The sequence below is a fragment of the Lontra canadensis genome, unplaced genomic scaffold, assembly GCF_010015895.1.
Source record: "Lontra canadensis isolate GAN:19392208 unplaced genomic scaffold, GSC_riverotter_1.0 scaffold21, whole genome shotgun sequence".
Taxonomy (NCBI): domain Eukaryota; kingdom Metazoa; phylum Chordata; class Mammalia; order Carnivora; family Mustelidae; genus Lontra; species Lontra canadensis.
The window spans coordinates 20,894,792-20,916,863 of record NW_022631015.1 but is presented as its reverse complement, the minus strand read 5'-3'; positions in this window follow the sequence as shown (position 1 = coordinate 20,916,863).

The window sequence follows — 22,072 nt, the reverse complement described above, 5'->3', positions numbered from 1 at the left end:
TCCAGTTTTAAAGGGGGTACTTAAGGGCAATACTAAGAATTTGTCACTTAATCAAAATCTTGAAGTTATAAACTGTGCACTTAGGCAAATAGTAGTCACTAGGGTCCTCCTACCTGAAACAAAGGATGGAATTTGGCTTAAATCTTTCTTTCATTTTTTTGGAGACAGTGACTATGATGACCTCGTGGATAAAGCACAAAAGCAGACTTTCTTCCAACATCTTTTCCTCCTGTTTTCCTTTGTCGAGTGTCAAACACAATCCGGTATTTCACGGATCTGCTGGATTGCCCAATCTAGAGTGCATGTTTTCTCCCCTTAAAAATGTCAAAATTGTGACATTTCATGGGAGTGGATGGGTAATATTATTTCCCATAAAAGGATAAAACCCTTCTTGGAGAAACGGCTGATTTCCATCTGAGGCAGGAAAATACAAAATAAGCATGGAGATTTTGTTACACAAGAAAAGAAGACAGTTCTTTATCAGAGGACTGGGAGCCAATATGGATAAATTCTCGCTGGCCAAAATGGAACAATTTAACCATCGGTAAAGACAATACCTGCCTTGGCTAGAAAAATCAAAAATGCTTCAATTTGTGAATTTATAATGATACTTTAAAAAAAAACCCAACTAATGGGTCACTGTGGATGCTGAGAAACCATTCCAAGACTACATGAATTAGTAAATAAACGAAAAGATGCAAGCAATTACCCTGACTTTCCTTTGTGAGTGATACTGGAGGAGAACCGAAGGGTTGATAAGAGGAAGTTTCTCCTTATAGAAATAAATTTCCCCCATCTCCACATTGTAACCCCTGTACGACAGTGGGTCCAGCGGAGGTCACTAGCTGACAGCAACACTGACTACACATTTGTCACCTTTGAGGCTGTCCCTTCCAAATAAGCCAGTAAAAATCAAACGTGAACTTGAATTTTATCAGGTCTCTAAGTAGAAGATAGGCCACATCTGGCAAATATGGCAAATAAAACTACAGAGATAAAGTCAGTTAAATCCAGGATGCAAAAAAACCCCACAAGACAAACGATCTGTTTGTTCTTCAACAGCAATCACAAAAGTTGCCACGTGAAACCCAATGGATAAAAAGAGACCCAACAGGGTGCATCCCGATTCAAGTGTATCTATTAATTAATAAACTAAACAATGACCTGGGAATAAAAACTAGAGTATAAGGTAATTGGGAATGCAAACCGGGGTAGATATTTGATGACATTAAGAAATTATTTAGAGTGTGATTACGGTATTGTGGTTATATCACTAAAAAATCAGTCCTTAAGTTATTAGAGAAATTTACTGAAATATTTACAGATGGAATAATATTCCATCTTGGTTTAGCTTTAAAATAACCCAGAAGGGAAGAGGGTTGTGTTGCATGAGAACAGACATCAAACAAGGTTGGCTATGGATTCATAGAAGATGGACAATGAGTAAACTAAGAGCATTTTACTGTTTTCTCTACTTTTGTATCTGTCTAAGATTTTACAGAAATGAAAGCTTTAAGAAAAAAAGAATATTAAGATTCACTCAATGATGACATGATAAAAACGGGTGCTATTTTCCCCACCAAAATTTCCACAAATAAATCCTATGGTTAAGCTCTGGGACTCGGTTAGAAATGGGGAGAAGCAAATGATCTAGACAAATATTGCCATATTTTGGAAAAAACATATTTTGTATATACCATATACAAGAGACTGATAAATAGATATGAGGCCATTAAAAAACACCACTGTAGGCTCTAGAAACAATACCAAAAAAATTATCTGCTTTCTTAAACAAAATGTTTGCTAAGAATATATTAATTATCTATTTATTAACTTAGAACATTCAATTAGAACTGTTGTAACTGTGGGAAAAAGAACTAACCATATTAAAATGCATAAGCCCTCTTAATATGAGTGTAGAAACTGTTTTTTATTCATATATACCATCTTTAGAATTTTATGCATGCTAAGACTTGAATATCATTTTTGCATTCTCTAGGCATATATAGTTCTTCTGGCTTTCAAAACCTTATTTGTGTATACAGCTGCATTTTTCTCACACAGGGCTGTAAAGCTTAAATTAAAATGACTCTAAATTAAATTAACTCAATTTAAAAAAAACCCTTCTTTGTAAGAATTATAACAATGTAAAAATGATAACTAATATTCATTAAATGTTTTACAAGGCATCTTATCTCATTTAATCATCCCAGCAGCGTGATGAATTAGGTATGTGGGGGAACAATTTTCCATGGGGCACTCCCATATCTACACATCTTTCAAGCAGAGTGGCTGACAGCCCTTTTCTTATGGTCTTGTCTTTTCAGGGATGTTTGCACAGAGAACAGCCTTGGGAGATAGAGACTATGTCTTCCTTTTGGAGCAGAGGACATGTTTGTTTGCTGCCTAATATGTTAAAGATAATGTCTCTCTTTGGACCAAATGTTGTATGGCTGTGCTTGCAGCCCCTTCTAATGTCCTGGGGTACCCTGAGCTCAGCATCCCTCAGCTGGGACACAGCTATAGGCACAGTCCCCACCTGGGCCCGTCTGTGTTACTCCTGTGAGGCCCAGGGGCATTAGAAACCAGTGGGAGCTTTCAGCTCATGCTGCCTGCTGTGCCATGAATGATAAAGATTTTTTTGTCTCTGACCCAAGAGTCTCATGTCTTCTGCCACCATTCATTAAACTGAAGCAGGCAAACTCTAAGCTGGAGAAGGAAGGGTAAAGGGGGTCCCCAAAACTCATAGTGGGCTTTGGGTGGACAGAGAACATTGGAAGGGAGTTCATTTGACCCATGAGCCACCAGTGTGCCTCACTTACTGTCACACAGCTATCTGCTCCTTTCATGCTTTCTGATCCCTGGCTTTCTGAACTTAGTTCTTTAAGGAGAAAAAACAACTCAGGACTGGACACGGAATTTTCCTCTCTCCAATGGAGATTAAGTATCATATGAATCTGTCTGAATATTCTGGAGAATTCTGTGGAAGAACTTCAGGTTTTATGGAACCACAGGACACAGGCACCCAAATTCAACTCACTGCCTGACCCTGGTCTCTGAGGGATCTGGATTCACTCAAGGTGGTTTGAGGAGAGTTCACGGCGAGGCTGAGGGGCTAATATAATTTTAGAGTGAGTCCTTTGTGCCAATTCAGTATACTTTTGTTGTGGTGGTTTCTACATGTGAATGTGACAGCTGATGAGTTTTATGTTGCTTTATCCCTGTCCCACAGGTCAGAGGAATTTCTTCTGACGGGAAAGAACAGCATCTAGAGAAGTACTAGAGGGATAAACCTGTCTGCCATTTGCCAGGAGCAGCTGCCTCAAGATTCAGCACAATTTCCTCTACCCTCTGACTGGCAAAGCTTTGGTTGCCCAGATAATGTCCTGTAGATTTGGGTGCATAGATAATGTCCCATAGAACCTCCCCCTCAATGGCCTTGACTATAGTGTTATCACACCTCTGCCAACAGGGTTAGCTGATAAACCTTTACAAAATTTAAGGGGGGGCTTGTCACACAAATGTGATTGGATTCACAACGTTCAATCCCTCCAGCGATGGAACTCTTCTGTCTCCAGGCCCCACCGACACAGAGCCGCCCAGGATTTTGGTGGAACTATAGAGCGCCTGCACATTCTGCTTGGTCCTTTATGTTGGCTGGTCCTCAAGTTAGCATCCTTTGAGTGGGAACCAAACCAACAGGCATCCCTGGAAGCTTTCCAGAAAGCTGTAACACACTCTGCCTTGGAGTTCCCACCATCCCCATGATCCCTTCGAGATTCTGATCTCTGTGACTGAGGAGTCTTCAACGGAGGCTCTGGAAAAAGAAGACAGTCTCCATCTAGAGATGCCTCTGGAGGTTCTGGCCTCCCTGACATGGCCACCTGGTATATCATTTTTTTTTTTTTTCCAAAGTGGCTCTTGGTTTGCTTGGGTCTTACTGAAACAGAGTGTCTGATTCCTGGTGGCCTTGTGACTCCCCTGTCTACTCTTCCCATTGGGATTTGATCAACCCAGGCTCCATGACCAAAAAGGTGGTAAAGACCCAAACAGCCATGCTTGTCAAATGAAAACTGTGTCTCCAAGAACACACATGGTCTGGCACAGAGGTGTCTTTGTTTTTTGTGAAAATGTGGCGACGATTCCTCTGAGGGACAATGTGTTCCCTTCTCTGCAACTGATGAGCTCATTGTCCGAAGAGACCAATCGGAATCAAGCTGTTTGTGAACCTGTATCCTCGGACTGCCTCCACACTGCTGCCTGGACCCATCTCCGCGCCAGACCTGGCATGCAGTTACCACTTTAGACTGAGCACAAAGGAAAGAATTCTATGTGTCTGATGCAGAGGCCACTGCTGAATGCCAAATGAGTGACGCCCGCCAGAAGCGGACCCACCTGCCCTGCCGTGAAAAAGGCTAAATCATATGAGCAGTTACTCACACCCAATCCTGGCAGGGTTACTACAGCTGACCTTTGACCCCTCTACAGGCTATGGGTGACACCTCATCACTACTGACACTTTTATAGGTTATGGCGTTGCTGCCCCAGTCCCATCAGCCGGCTCCAGCCACACCGTCACGGCCCTTGAAACTCATCAGCGTCATGCAGTAGGGCTGCTGGGCCATTCACACTATGATAGGTGTGCACCTTTCATCGCAAAGGCAACGAAACAGCAGGCTGATAGTCAAAACTTAATGAAGGACTTTGAATGTTCTGTACTATTTACAGGCATCTACTGTTCATAGGGTTTTTTGAGCGGTGGAACAGCCTTGGCAACAATAGACTTAAAAATATGTTTGTCTACCTCTCTCATCACAGCCTGGGCTTCCTGGTTCCAAGACCAGGACTGGGGGCTGTGGGTAACATCGTGTTGAATTGGTTTCACCCTGTTGCTTGGGGCCCTGTTTTGAGTAGCCTTAATGCAGTGCTGTGTAGACATACCAAACAGTCCCAGACTTTGTCAGTCGGAATCATCAGAGACTAAATGATATGCTTGTGGGGAAAATTGCCAGAAGCCAAAACAGGGTAGAAACGAGAGGTAGACATTTGGGGAAGGCGGAGGGAAATGCAATGTATAAACGTTCGACTCCCAGACCAGCACGCAAGTGCTTATGTGACTGTGACCATGATTGAAATAGTGTATTTCATATTTTTTTACATAGTTTTCTTTTTTGTTGGATGCACAAAAATATGCAAATACACACCTTTTATTTTAGCTACGTTGTGTGTCAAATAGACTTTGAAAGTGATGGTGGGAGCTGACCACAATTTGCTATGTTTTTCTTTTTTTTTTAAGATTTTATTTGTTTATTTGACAGAGAGAGAGAGAGAGAACACAAGAAGAGGAGGTGGTAGGCAGAGGGAGAGGGAGATGCAGGTTTCTCACTGAGCAAGGAGGCTGATATGGGGTTTGATCCCAGGACCCTGAGATTAGGACCTGAACCAACCGAAGGCAGATGTTTAACCAGCTGAGCCACTCAGGTGCCCTGTATTTATTTTTCTATGAAATCTTGTTTCCTGCATGCACCAAGGGTAGGCATTTTTGAGCTTTGTCACAACAACAGGACTCAACACAGAGATGAGAGAGGTCACCTAGGCTTAAGCTGTCGTTCTGAGTGTCTCTGGAAGTTAAAAGAGAAAAAGAGAACTCATCTCAGAGGAACACTTCACCCTTTAGTGTTTTAGAAAACTCTCTCTCCAGCATCTACTATCCATTGACCTACACAAGTTGGGTAGTTATTTTTGGTGAAGAGTGCTCTGTATTTTAAAATTAACAAAAGGTTGCTGGAGTGGAAGTTCAATAGAAAGGACTCTTAAAGAAAAAACAGAGAGGACTTAAAAAAAAAAAGTAATGGCTTTAACTGAAGATTATTTCTAAAATTCTATTTAAACTAACTCTAATTTTTTCTCCTTCATGATAGATAATTCCGTATTGGAAGTAGGTTTCAAGGCTAAGTAGTTATTACTATTTTTACTGGAACAAAATCTTTAATATGACACCAAGAGAAATTAATAATAAAGGAAGGTAAGATGTTAACTTTAGTGGTTCTGAAACAAGATCAGAATAATGAGTATATCCTCAGAGAGGAAATAACATGCACAGATTGATATTTTAATTACCTCGACAGGTTAGCTTATTGCCATTTTAAAAAATAATTTTCCTGAAGTGTTCAGACAGTCCTTCTTAACTTTCTTTATTTGAGGAGAAGTGTGAGAGGGTTTCGCATGGACTCTCTTCCCAGAAAAATTCACATAATAAGAAGTGTTGATTATGTTTCCAGGCACGGTACCATATGCTTGAGTCATCTAGGCATCAAAACAATTCTATCAGGTGGGTAATACTATTATATCCATTTTTCTAATGATGAGAAGGTGGTACAGATGAACGGGTCAAAGATCATATGCTAAAAAACAACAGAGCTGGGATTTTAATCCAAGTAGCATGGTTCCAGAATCTACTTGACTTGACGGCACATTCTACTCTAATGTCTTATACTCACATATACACAGGCATATACAAAACTAAATGTATAATTTTAGAAGGTTTCATTTAGCCCTGGAGATCTAGATTAAAAGTATTTACTTTAAAATTCTTTGGCAACATTTATTATTTTAAAATGTTTTTAAAAATATCATGCTCTAACCAGAAACCTGTCTACCTAAGAGAAAAAACTGGGGGGGTGGGTAGGTAATAAAGAAAGTTGAACAGACTGATGGCTCACATATCTTTCCATTATGGAAAATTATCTAGCTGAATGCAGTAATTTCTCTTTAAGAACCAGGGCGACTGGGTGGCTCAGTGGGTTAAAGCCTCTGCCTTCGGCTCAGGTCATGATCCGAGGGTCCTGGGATTGAGCCCCACATCAGGATCTCTACTTGGTGGGGAGCCTGCTTCCCCCTCTCTCTGTCTCTGCCTGCCTCTCTGCCTACTTGTGATTTCTGTCAGATAAATAAATTTTAAAAAATCTAAAAACAAAACAAACAAACAAAAAAACCCCAAATCCTCTGAATCTCTAGGCACCACTAATTTCTCCTATGTTAAAGTACCTAAAATTTTCAGTATCTCTTCATCTCAGAATTTTTTCAATATCTTCAGCCTATAGATCAGGTGAACTTCCTCTCCTTTAGTTTCATAAATCATCCAGCAGAGTTGTGTCTATCTGAAGGTTAATAGGATGGTTGCCTTCGGTTTCTGGTAATGTTTGGCCAATTGGTCAAGCCACTTTAGGAATAAAAATCCCAGTGATGGCATGAGTTGTTGGTGGCATTGATTTTTGTTTTCTTACTATATTTTTACTTATACTTTTGAAATGAAAAAGAAAGGATGTGTTTCCCACAAACAACTAGACTAATGTTAAATGCCCCCTGAAGATACCTGGTAACCCTCTCCCCCTTAGTCATACTTCGGCCATGTTGGCCTTCTTTCACTTCCTCGGATATACCAATCTCATTTTGTCCTCCTAGGCTTTCCCCTTGCTGATGTGCCTCTCCCCCCTTGCATTGTCCAAGACTCAGCTCAAACATCCCTTCACCAGAAGAGGGTTTCTCTAGTCGACCCATACTAGAATATAAGGCCCATGAGAACAGTGCCTGGGGGTTTTGCTCATCACAAGAATACCAATGGCATCTGGGTGTAGAGAAGAGCCTGGTACATATTTATTTGCATTATTGAATAAATATTTGCAGAATAAATAAAGTCTTCACACTTTGGTGGATCCCATCTAACTTCAAACTGAAGCAGTCCAGATAGGCAGCTCAGGATTCACTGGAGAACAAATAAATAAATAATCGACAAGATTCTCCACCTTCTTTTGCCACTTTCAAACAAACTTAGGAGTCAGGTTATATATAATACTGTAATATAGCTTTCTCCTTCATTGTTGTTCATTGAAAAAAATAATTAATGTATATCCATTGTCACCTGATCATCCCATTTTACTGCCCAAAGCTATAAAATATGTCTATGGATATCTTGAACACTAAATGCAGGTGTTTTAGGTGACTTTTGTTCCCCCTGAGGGCATCATTTTTAAAGATTTAGACATATTTCAAAGATATTGTAGGTTGGCTTCCAGACCACAACAACAAAACAATACAATTAGTGAGTGAAATGAATTTTTTAGTTTCCCAGTGCATATAAAAGTTTTCTTCATACTATACTGTAGCCTATTAATGTGCAGTAGCATTATGTCTAAAAATACAATGCATAGACCTTAATTAAAACACTTTGTCACTAAAACTTGCTAACTGTCATCTGACCTTGTTAAGTGGAGGGTCTTGCCTCCATATTGATGGCTACCGACCGAGGAGGGTGGTGGTTGCTGAAGGCTGGGGTGGCTGTGGCAATTTCTTAAAATACAACAACAATCATGTTTGCCACATTGATGGACTCTTCCTTGCACAAATCATTTCTCTGCAGTACATAATGTTTGATAGCATTTTATCCACAGTAGAACTTCCTTCAAAATGGAGTCAATCTTCTCAAACCTTGTTGCTGCTTTATCAACATAGTATTCTACATCCTTTATTGTCATTTCAATAATCTTCACCGCATCTTTGTTAGAAATAGATTTCATCTCAAGAAATCACCTTCTTTGCTCATCCATAAGAAGCAACATCTGTTCAAGTTTGATCCTGTGATGGTAACAATTCAGTCCCATCTTCAGGCTTCACTTCTAACTCTAGCTCTTTTGTTGTTTCCACCATATCTCCTGTTACTTCCTCCATTGGAGTTGTGAACACCTCCAAATCTTGGGTGACCAGGTGCATTGTCAATGAACAGTACTATATTGAAAGGATTTTCTGAGCAGTAGGTCTCAACAGTGGGTCTAAAATATTCAGTCAACCACGTTCTAAGCAAATGTGCTATCACCCAGACTGTGTTGTTTCATTTACAGAGCACAGGCAGAGTTGATCTAGCATCATTCTTAAGACTCCCTTGGATTTTGGAATGGTGAATGAGCACTGGTGTCAGCTTCAAATCAGCAGCTGTGTGTTCCTAACAAGAGAGTGAGCCTATCCTTTGAAGCTTTGAAGGGAGGCACTGACTTCTCCTCTCTAGCTCTGAAAGTCCTAGCTGGCGTCTTCTTCCCATGGAAGGCTGTGTCATCTACACTGAAAATCTGTTGCTTGGTGTAACCACCTTCGTTAATAATCTCGGTAGATCTTCTGGATAATGTTTGCTGAAGCTTCTTCGTCAGCACCTGCTGCTTCATCTTGTACTCTGTGTTATGGAGTCGACTTCTTTCCTTAAACCTCATGACCCCATCTCTGCCGGCTTCACATATTCCTTCTGCAGCCTCCTCACCTCTCTCAGCCTTCCTGGAACTGAAGAGAGTCAGGGCCTTGCTGTGGATGAGGCTTTGCCTTACGGGAAGTTTGTGATTGTTTTGATCTTCTGTCCAGACCATTCAAACTTTTTCCATATCAGCAGTAGGACTGTTTCGCGTTCTTATTGTTTGCGTGTTCTTGGGAGTAGCACTTTTAATTTCCTTCAAGAACTCCTCTGAAGTCACAATTTGGCTCACTCTGTGGCACAAGAGGCCTAGGTCTCAGCCTACCCTGACTTTCAACATGCCTTCCTCACTAAGCTTAGTCATTTCTTGTTTTTATTTAAAATGAGAGATAATGCAACTGTTCCTCTCACTTGAACACTTAGAGGCCACTGGAGGGTGGCTATTTGGCTTAATTTCAATGTTTTTGTTTCTCAGGGAATAGTGAGGCCTGAGGAGTGGGAGAGAGATGGAGAAATGGCCAGCTGATGGGGCACCCACAACATTTATCGATTAAGTTTGCTGTCTTATATGGGCACAGTTTGTGGGGCTGTCCCCCAAATTATAATAGTAACATTAAAATCACTGATCGTGGATCATTATAAGAAATACAACAGTAATAAAAAAAATTTGAAACATTGTGAGAATTACCAAAATGTGACATAGAGACATGAAGTGAGCAAATGCCTTTGGAAAAAATGGCACTGACAGACGGGGCTGGATGCAGGGTTGCCAGAAACCCTCAATTATTTAAAAAAAAAAAAAATGGAATTTCTGTGAAGCACAATAAAGCAAAATGCAATAAAGTGAGGTATGTCTGTATCTCAAAAAAATTTTTCCATTGAAACGAGACAGCAGAAAATTATAACTATTAGATGTGTGTTTATTACAGCCAGTTGGAGGGAAAAAGATTGTTTGTGTCCTGATTATTGAGACCTACACAGGATTGAAAGCAAATTTTGCACTCCGGCCTCCTAATCTTCATAACCTGAAAATCAATAAGAGACATGCAAGAGAACTGAAAAGTCAATGGGTATAGCCATTAAGCTGAAGTCACATACTCTTGGATGCAGAAATAAATTTTTGAAGACATAACATGCAGACTTCTCAGTTTGCAACTGGTCAATTGCCGTAATTATCTTGCTCTGTTTTATTTTCAATAGTAGTCTCATCGCCTAATGCATCTGGCATCCAACGGCAAGTTCACAAAGTATGTATAATGACTCTCGAAATGGCTCTCAAGAAAAATTCTGTCATCCTATAATCATCTTATTCATGCAGAAGGCATACTACTGTCTTTTGGGAATATTCAAATTTGTGAAACATGCAAAGAAAGAATGAAGTGACACTTTGGAAGGAGCTGCTACTCAGAGAACAATTACTTATTACAGCATTTACCCTGATGGCAAATGACAAAGGATTTTATTCTTTTTTTTTTTTTAATTAACCAAGCAGGGTGTTTTCTCAGAAATAACACTCCCAGTCTAGTTAATCTATTTAAGTAGGAATTTGACAAGTGTCGTCTTGTTGGGATAATTTTTGTTTTTCCAAATTACAGTAAGAGTTTATAAATTCTTGATTTTAATATCTAGAAATCATTGAGAACTTTCAGTTTATATTTCTGTTAAACTTCCTATCATAAGAACTAATATTATCAATAGCTCAATGATCATTAAAACAGGCAATTTTTTAAAAATCTCCACCCTTCCCATTAATTCCGTGCTAATTATCATAATCCTTTCTTAGATTTCTTTTACCAGCCTCTTGTTTTCAGTTCCCGCTTGTTTCACTTCCTGAAGCCTTAGGTTATAAATCTTGAAACTCCTTATGAAGCTGGCACAAGGTGACAACTAATCAAATATGCCACAGCCAACCACACTGGCCTCTTGCAGCGTTCTCCTCTGTTTGGTGATCTCTTTTTGATCCATCCTTTGTTCAAGAGTGGCTAGGGATCTATCACACCTGGAAGAGAAACCGACAAGATTCCTGCACGTGTGCAGCAGATTACAATTTTCAAAGCTGTCAGCAGCCATTTTCTTGTTTACGTATCACTAAAATCCCATAGGATAAGCACACATTATTATCACCACTGAAAAGACGGAGAAATTGGGACCACCTGGGTAGCTCAGTCAGTTGAGTGCCCCAGTCTTGGCTTCTACTCAGGTCATGATCTCAGGGTCATGAGATGGGGTGGGGAGTACCGTGTGGGCTCTGGACTCAGCAGGGAGACAGCTTTCCCTCACCTCTTCCTCCTACCCACCCCCATGCTCTGGCACTCTCTCTTCTCTCTGAAATGAATGGATGAATCTTCAAAAAAAAAGAAGAAAGAAAGATGGAGAAATTGAAGCATGGGATGTTTAGTCTGTGGAAAGCTACAGATCTGGGAAAATTGTGAAGCCTGCCTAGCATTCAAGAGTTCTCTTTCTTATTCTATTGGACTTTCTGCCAAATAACACTGGTCCCCAAGGATGTAAGGTCCCCAAAAACAATATTTATTTATTTATTTGACAGAGAGAGATCACAAGTAGGCAGAGAGGCAGGCAGAGAGAGAGGAGGAAGCAGGCTCCCTGCTGAGCAGAGAGCCAGATGTGGGGCTCGATCCCAGCACCCTGAGATCATGACCTGAGCCGAAGGCAGAGGCTTAACCCACTGAGCCACCCAGGTGCCCCGAAAAATATATATTTTTTAAATTTACAGCTTTAACAAGTTAAATATCAACAAGCAACTTATTTTCTATGTAACTTGAAGCAACTGTATACAATCAAATAATACCAGGCCACTTCTTATAACCATAATTTTAGTTTTAATTTTTTTGCAATTTTGTTGCCTGCAAATCTGGTGGCATTTCTAATACAAAGGTTTGAAATGACCTCTTACAATCCCTAACCTTTCAGAAGGTATGTTTGACCATATGCAAATGTATTGATTTCAAGTTATAAAATTTTTCAACATTGCCCAATTGTTCTATATTTATTGCAACATAAATAGCATGCAAACTGAAAAATATAATGTATTAGGTAAAACATCTTTTAAAACCTCTTACTGAAATTCTATTGGGGCTTGGATATAATTGAAAACACTTAACAGAATATTTCAGGGACTGTTGCCAAGGAGTGCGTAAGAGAATCGCATTTCATTTTTAAATGCCAGACAAAAGTCACCTAAAATGACGGTAACCATGGCTAGAAGAAGGAAGGAAATTGGGCTGGGGACAGCATAATTTACATAAGGTGCTTTTTATCTAAAATTTTCTTTCTTTTGTTGAATTTGACAATTTACCAGAGCCTTTTCAGAAGTGTCTGACATCCCTTTTAACTAAGCAGCAAGCAGTAAGAAGTGACAGGCAATGTGTTTCTAGAGTATTAATGCATATCTTGGGTGAATTCACCCTTAAGAACAGCTCTAATTCTGAAGAAAGCATTTAGCTCTGTCTCATATAGAACCTGAACATCGAATAAAACTGCAAAGATGTATTTATTCATTTAGGTTAACTCTATCTCATTTCCAGCTTAAATAAGCAATATCTTTTTATGCTGCAGAAAAGTCTCATAGTTTCATAAAAGTTAAGGGAGATGTCATGTATTTCCCCTACAATTACTTAGAAGTGACATCCAGTGATTTCTTAAAGGCGGGAGAACACTTATGCTTAAATAGTAATGTCAACTTATGATAAAAAGTGAGAATGTGTTTCTCAGGTTAAAGTAGTCCCTTGAAGAGTTCGCTCCTGGTTTGGTGAAACAGAGCAGGCTATGTGTAAAAAGACTATCTTGCAGGCTTTCCAGACTTGTGGCATTTACTTTAGAACAGGCCCTGTTGGAGCTCATTCTACCTCCCAATCAAGTTATTAGCCGTTCTCACTTACCTTTAGGTTCCTTCTCAGTGTCCATTCTCCCTGGGCTAACATTTCACTTCACTTTCCTTTGGCCTCTTGCCTTTTAGCTTTGTTTTCTGCACACAGTTCAGTATCTTTTCCTACTTGCATACTGTGGGGGAGGGGGGCAGGCAGAAGATGCAGAGTGGGGGAAAACACCAGAACTCCAATGAGCAGGGAGAGATTAACACATGCAGCTGAAACATGGCAATAAAATCAGTTGCTCCAGTGTCTGCCCATATTAAGCTCCCAGGATGACTGGCCTTATCTAATTCAATGCCAGAGTTTCATTGTATTATTATAAGATTCTCCCTTAATGGCACAATTTTGAGTGGATTCCTTTTCACCAGAAAAGATGGACTAAGAGAGAATTCTGGGCTATTTCAAATATGGGTCTTGTAAGGGAGGCATCGAGATGCTGAGGAACATTCTAGCATGGCCTAGCAAAAACACTCAATGCCCCATAGTCATCCAGTGACCTAGAACGCTGTCCCTAGATGGAGAAACAGGTCAAATTGTTGGTGTCCCTGACTACTATCAATCTTAGCCTAATATGGAACCCATGACGCAAGAGTGGCCAGGATTTTTGAGTGGAAGCCTTTACCTCAACCTGTCACTCTGAATATTTGCTCTGGGTTGGTTTGGCTTCTGGGCAGCTTCATTTCACAGCTGTGCATGAAATTTGCAGCTCTTCTGAATACAGCAAGGGAGCAGGAATTAAAGAAGTTGCTCTGCTTTCTGTCCTTCAGTGAATTGTTCTTCTCATAATGAGGGTCCCAGATATGTGTCTGTTTAAAGCCATAGAGCTATGTAGACAAGGAGCTATGTATACGTCAAGAAGAATCCCAGGGCTCATCTGAACATCAGGCTCTGCTGCATCTTAGTATTTGTAAAGAAAGGGACACATGTAAGGTGATTTCCATGAGGTCACTTCAGTTCTTCATGTGGCTGAACCACCAGCCCCTACTAGGAGTCTTTTTCTCCTAGCATCCTCCACAATTCACCCACTAGCCCGTTGTTATTGATGACAGTTTGGGCTGCACATGGTGGAGCAAAGGATAACTGCTCATTTTTCCTTTGGAGAAGGGGAGGATTAAAAGGAGATATGGCTTTACGACCACTATAATTTCAATAAAAAGTGTTGGATGGGATGTGAAGAAATTGGAACCCTCATAATGTTGCAGGAGGAAATGTACGATGTCGCAATCATTTGGGGGGAAACTGGCAGCTACTCAAAAGTTAAGCATAAAGTTAGGCTATGACCCAGCAATTCTATTCTTACATATGCATCTAAGAGAACGAAGATCTATGTCCACAGAAAAGTTGGTATATCAGCATATCAGCATTATTGTAATAACCCAAAAGTGGAAACAATCCAAGTGTCTATCAACTGCAGAATGGACAGATCAAAGGGGGTATCGCTATGCAATGGGATATTATTTGACAAAAAATAGGCGTGAAGTACTGATACATACCACGACATGGATAAACCTTGAAAACTATAGTAAGTGAGAGAGAAGCCCATCACAAAAATTATATGACTCCATGTATGTCCAAAAAAGGAGACAGAACCTATGGAGACAGAAAATAGAAATTAGATTAGTTTTTGCATAAGGTGAAGGACTCAGAGGGGGGACGCATAGTGATAGCTAGTGGTCATGAGGATCGTTTCGAGGGATTACAGTGTTTTTAGACTGTAACTGCAAATGTCCCAGCTGGCATGCCAAACCAGCTTTGGGTGATGAGGAAGGACTGGCTTCTCTCCCACCTCTGCTTTGGGCATGCTAGCTGTTGAGATGTCTGTGGACCCATGTTTGTGGTTGAGGATGGAGAATTCTCTTACTTGGATCAAGTAACTGGGAACCTGCTTATGTTCATCTGGTTTACCTTTCGAAAAGATCTTTGTACAACCGAAAAACAGGTGGATGAGAATCAGGAACGGAAGCAAGAAATCCCATTGGAACTCTGTTGCAATAGGCTAGGCATGAAACGATGGTCTCGACCAGGGCGGCGGTCACGTTGATGAGAAACATTTTGCAGATGGAACCCACAAAACTTGATGATAGGCTGAAAGAAGAAAGGTTAAGAAAGAGGACAACTGAATCTTGTGTTCTAACATAGGGAAGCAATGTGCAGGCAGATACGGTTGTGACAAACCATGGTACTACATGAGATCTTTAAAAATACATGTATTTATTTACTGGGGAGAGAGAAGAGTGGCAGAGGGAGAGAGAGAATCCTAAGCAGACTCTTTGCTGAGTGTGGAGCCCAACACTGGACTCGATCTCACCATCTTGAGATTATGACCTGAGCCAAAATCAAGAGTCAGATGCTCAGTCGACTCAGCCACTCAGGTGCCCCTATGTGAGATATTCCCTATCTAGGATATACATTACTAGGATATACATTACTCAGAAATGCATGTATGTATGTGTATAAACAATTACACACATAAAAATACATTTTAAATATATAAATTTTAAATACATAATATTATGGATTATACCCATTGTGTATTATGTTATGTAATATCCTACATTATTTTATACAATATGATGTATAATAGTACTCTACCAAATATATAAAACATATATTTGCAAGTGGTCCCTGAGCTTGGGTCAGATCATTCATTGTCATGAATTCTTGCATTAGCCTCTAAGAAGTTTTGATTCAACCAAAAGTCTCTGAGACACCACAGCAAAGGCCACACCCTAAGAATCAGCTCTGCTTAAGGACTTGCAGCCGGAAGAAATGGTTCGTGTTTGATCTTCCTAAAGGTGTGTCAAGCTACAAAGAAATGATATTCTGACTCAGTTGGCTTTGTGCTCAATGGGGAGGATGTGTTTGGTATGTTCTTGTTTATTTAAATAATGCCAGGTAATCCCATAAAGACTGGGTACAAAGTAGAGCAGAGGCACAAACTTCCTGCCTTTCAAGACAAAGACCTCGGTCTCTCAGTTAGCAAAGCTAAGAAACTAGGAGTGCAAGGGAAAAGCCAACAAGGGCTGACGAATCCTGGGATTTCTGTTCTTGTTCAGGAAAGGTTTTCCAGAGTGGGTTTCCAGATTGTTGAAATCAGGTCCTAACTGTTTTAGAGAGTAGAACTACTACTTAGCCATTCACAACTGAAGAGGGAAAGGAAACTGATAGTTATTGCATCTCTATGTGTTAAGGAATATAGAGGAAGTATCAGGCATACACTTATTGTTCCTTGTAATGTACTTGCTAAATCATTTTATACCAAATTTGCAGCTATAAGAGCCGAGCCTCTGATTAAGCAGCTTACTGGGTTCAGACAGCTAGGAAGTGGGAAAATGGAAATGGAAATTCAGGTCTGTGAGCCGTAAAGATCACTACACTAGACAGCCAAGAGATTATTAGCCACTCTGAAAAGGGAGGGGGGAGAGAAATTGGAGAATATTAGAAATTTCTAGTATCTTTTAATGTTACATGTTTAATGATCTATAGGAATGTCTAGTGTCTTTTAATGTTTTATCTTTAATGATCTAAAGGATTTATATTTAGACATCTTTGGCTTAATTCTTCAGAGCTACAAAGGAGGTGTAAGATAGGGTAACTAACTCTCCTGGACCATCTTTATTTTTGAAGATGTGATTCTGTCTGAATCAAAAGTAAGAGACTGCCTTTATACTTTTATACTCTCTAAATATCTTCTTTTAACAAATGAGACAAGCAGGCAAGACGGACCATTGGTCTGACCCAGAGAAACAGCTTAAATAGGATCACTGAGTGTGTTGGTACATGTACAGGCCAAAGGCCATGTCTGGAAGGAGGACGGGACAACCTTGTAGACAGATCAAGTGTTTGATGAATGTGTATTCAGGTCTTAAATGTAATAAGCATTGGGCTTAAGAGAAAAGGTATATACAATATTTCACTTGTTCTCAGAGGGGAGTTGTCACTTACACACACACACACACACACACACACAGTGACATGCCCTACAATTTTGTATGCTGTGACTGCACACTTCCAGCCCTTGATCTCTGTCACTCACCACAGGGTAGGGATCAATCCAAGATGGCACAATGAGGAAGACTTCGGAGACACTGTCCTGCTAGCTGGACCTCGAAGAAGTCTACTTTCGTAGAGTCAAGGACACAGGTTTTCACTGGTCGTCTCTACCTCATGAAAACGACAGCAGGCGTCTTCCTTTTCAAGGTCCTGCTCCCATGTCTCGCTTGAGAAATCACTCTGACTTTGCTGTGGGAGCTTGGTCCCCCTGCACCCCAGCTTTGCCACCCAGTTAGCTGCATATTTTGGTGGCTGTTCTGAATGTCCTATTTAATACGCTGCTGATCCGAAAGGTGAAGTATCTACAAGGACAAGAAACGAGAAAGACACAAGACTGGGTGGTGCTGAGTTCAAGACCAGCTGACTCTTCAGACCAAAAAGGCTCAGAGATAAGAGCAACAGACCATCCCTTCCGGTTCAATGGAGGCGTTGAAGTGGGGTCATTCGAATGTTAAGTTTAGCGGCTCAGTTCCCCAAAACTGGTTACAAAATGCCAGGTCAGCTGCTGAAGGGCAAGGAAGAGGGGTGTCTGGGGTGCTGACAAAGGAATTACTTCAGTGGTGGCCTGGATAAGGTTGGTGGAATCATATAGTTTTCTCCTCACATACACACAGAACACACTCAATTAATTCCAGTTGACTTCGAAGGAAGTTACACTTGTCCTATACGACAGAATTTTACAGTCCTGTGAATAGATCATTAAGAGAGTCATGCAGTATCTTAATCATATACACACCTAGCTAGGGGTAATCCTCATGTCTCATTTCCCTGGACTGCGGGGGAGATTAAGGTTTAAGGACAGTCGCAGATTCTCAAACAACCGCAAAAAGTAAAAAAAAAAAAAAAAAAATCTTTGGTGAACCGTGAAAACCAGCTCTCATTTCAACATTATTGGAAGAGCCACTGCCCGATTCAGTAATGTCTCAATCAAGAAAAATCCGACCAGATTACCTGGATCGCTTTGCTGTTGCTTCTTTCTGCCGGCTTCCCTTTACGTCCTTCTCCCTGGAGAAGAATCAGGGGTGGGTGGCAAGTGCAGAGGAAGTGAGGAGCCACAGAGAATGTTCTAGAACTGGAAACATTTAATCCTGGGCTGCTTTAACTAATGTCAACACCGTGCACAATTCATGCTGGGCATTCCCAGGATAGCCCACTCTTTTCCTCTCTTGGGAATTCCATTATCCACAAGGTGACAAGCAGGAGCCAGACTGCCTTGGTTTAAATCCTGGTCTCACTGCTTGCTAGCTGTGCGCTCCTCTGTCACTTACTTAACATCTCTGCGCCCCAGTCAAAGGAAGACAACAATAGTACCTTCCACGTAGGATTAGAGGAGTTGGTGGTCACAAAGCCCTTACAAGAATGTGAGATGCACGGTAAGCCCTAAGTAAACATTTGTTAAATTAAATAAATTAGCTTTACTGATTGGGTTATTTTCCAGCTGTTAGATTTTGTAAATACTCCCAGAAGTTGGCTTTCTTTATTTATCCTGTTTTCCCATCCATCCGTAAATATACACAATGGGCATTGTTCCAGTGGAAATCATGCCACTGACTCTAACATTCTTTGTCCATGTCTATGAGAACATTTTAATAATAATCCCTGTTATGCTTTTTTTTTTTAAGCCCTCATTTTATCCCTGTGGTTCCACCAAACACGGCTCTTTCTATAGGACTAGAGGAATATAGGAGCCCTGGAAAGGTCATTAATTTTTTTTTTCCCCTTACCTCTGCCACCCACTTTCAAGCCAGACCACACACATAAATCATCCCAGACTTTTTCTTCATCACACTGTGGTTTCTATTCACGTTGACTCCGCCCTAAGGAAATGATTTTGCTACAGGTGGGGAAATTCAGCACTAATGGCATTACCCTGTGTTTTCAGGAAAACTTTCGAGGGCAAAATAGCCCCATTATCATTGCCAGTTTCACGGGTTTCTTGTCACTGATCAAGTTTGATTATTTCCTGTGCCATTACTGAAAACCCAGAAATCAACTTCTCACTCACAACTCATGTTCAGATTGAATTATCTTAAGGTAAATTTCTTCAACTCCTATAATGGATTTTTTCCCATTTTTTAAAACATGACTCTAAGGCAAAGACATCCTATTTCACTGTTACTAAGTCCTGAGCTTTAATTAAACCCCATGACTTCATGAGAACAAAATACAGTTAGTCATTCAGTTTAAAATTTTTAAAAAAATCATTATATCATATTGAAATATGTAAACTACATGATGTTTGGATTTTTCACTATCAATTGGTTCACCCAAGAACCCTATATAGAGAAAAAACAAACAAACAAAAAAACACATCTGGTTAAAAAAAAAAAATCCTGAAAGTCAAAAATACTAGCTTGAAATTGGTCATATGTTTTTTAAGTATTCTATTTTCAGTAGCCGGTGCATGCAGGATTAAGAGGAAGGCGGTGTGTTTTATTTTAGACAACCTCCCAAACTCTTCTTGAAAAACCCTTCTGCTTACATCTGGCATCTGCTGCACCTCAGAGTTCATAGAAATACCCCCAGGTAACCTTACCTGGGGTTCTCCAGGAATCTTTCTCGAATTGCGACACTAACCATACCAAAGAGACGACAGGGACTTCCCAGTCAGTGGAAGATACAGTTCAATGCAAATGATGTGAGGAAGGTTGTTAACCCCAAAACCTTCTACTGACCTCTGAAATCCCATCATTTGCAACAAATTCATTTGTTTTGAGTTAAGATTCTTTGCCTATTAGTGCTTAGAGCAATACAGATGGCATTCAACTCCTAACTCTGGGGCGTGAGTGAAATCTCATCCCTGTTTTACTCTTTGGGAGGAAAAGCTAGGGCAGAAGTCCAGCAGTAAACACTAACATTTTCTGATTTTAAAAAAAGTGGGTCCATTCACTTAACAAATAATTCTTTGACACCCTTTATATGACAGGTGTGGTCCCAGGCACTGGAGATGTAAAGAAGAAAGAAAACAAATACAGTTGAAATCCTCTAGAGGGGAGACAATATAGTAATTGAAGATTGTGCACAGGTGGTGAGGGAAACATCTGGCATAAAGTGTGAACATGACTTTTGGGGAGAACAGGGAAGGATATGTACAAGTCTGCCTGGATAGGTCAGCAAGGCCTCCCCTTGAATAGGAGTTATTCGAGCCAAGTCTTGAAGAATAAATAGGAGTACCTCAAGCATGAAGATGAGGAAGGGCATTGAAAGCTGAGGAAACAGTATGCCAAGTGTACAGAGGGGACAGAAACAGACAGCCAAGATAGAACAGTTGAGAAACCAGGGATAGGCCAACATCACAGCCATAAGGACTATGAGACAAATTGATTGGAGGTCCCATAGAGAAGCTTCCCCTGTGCTCAAACAGTACAGGTTAAGATTCTGAGGCCCCTCCTGTAGGTCATAGATTCCCATTAGAAGAATCCCCATGGGTCCCTCCCTTCCAGGGGAGATCCTCATTAAAGCATAATTCCAGGTAAACTAACTAAGGCTTCATCCCATTTTCCCCTTCTGAGGAAACATGTGTTTGAATCCTGGGGAGTCAAGGTAAACAGAAGGATAACAGAATCCTTTGTTTTCTTCACCAAAAAATCACTTCAAAATTCAGTTCTTTCATTCCAGTCAGATCTAGCAATCTATCTAGATCAGATGAATGTAGAACAGCTGTCTTCACACCAATGTCCTATGTTAGCAAGGTTAAGAGCTACTCTGATGCCAAAAGCAATAAAGGGTTAGTGTCAAGAGAAGGACATGCTCGATTTGCATTCTGGCAAGATTGGCCCAATGATACTGAGGCAACAGACTGAAGAAAGCAGAGTGTATTAGAGGTTATTCCAATAGTCTAGGAGAGGAACAGAAATTGTGCCATTCTGAATGGAGAGAATAGGACGATGTGTGAGGAGTGCAAGGGGAAAGTCATGCTCACCAAGGAGTACAAACGGCGACGGAGAAGGAGGGAAGGGGTCTGCTTAAATGTGAAAACAGCCAGCAGAAGGACATCAGAGATGGGAGGAAGGGGATTACATCCATTTTTGAAATGCTGGCACTTGGGAAGCCGTACGCTCATATTTTCCAGACTTTGGTTCTCTGAAGACTAATGAAAGAAGGCAGGATGAAGTCTGAGATCAAATAATAGAATTATAAACACCAGCTTTGTACAGTTCAGGGTTAGCAAACTTTTTTCTGTGAAAGGCAAGATAGTAAATATTTTAGCCTTTGAAAGCCTGATAGTCTCTGTTACACCTACTTTTGTCTGCTCTCAACAAAAGCAGCCATGGATAGTATGTAAATAAATGGGTCTGGTTGTGTCCCAATAAAACTTTATTTACAAAGGCAGGCAGTGGGTCCAGTTTGGCCTACCATCCATGGTTGGCCAAGCCCTGATACAGAGGCGGCCTTGATAGAAAAAAAGGTACCGTATGAGATGTTTTCTCTGGAATTTTGCTGTCATGAAGTCAGATAAATTTTCAATTGTCTAAATGCCAAGGGCATGTTCAAAGTTACCCTCAATTGTTAGGTTTTCCTTCCTTGCGGATTCCTATAATACACATATATTTTTCATAAAGACTGTAGCAGGCTTCAAAAACAAAGCAGATACCAATCTACATCAGGCATGTATTAAGAGACACCAGAGTAAAGAGGGTAGTTGTTTTCCATTGAGAATTACATATGTATGCACACCATGTTTGTACACGTGTGAGTGTATGTATATAAAATAACATCCTCTTAAAAATACAGACTCAACTACAAATTCTGGTAGAAAATCTTGGTAGACTAGCTAGCTCTTCTAATATTCAGGAGCTGAGAATATTAATAAGGTTTTAATGTCTTACCAAAATGATTTCTAATAAAAAGAGATGTTGTGAATGAAATCTCCAGAGATGGTAGACAAAAGTGG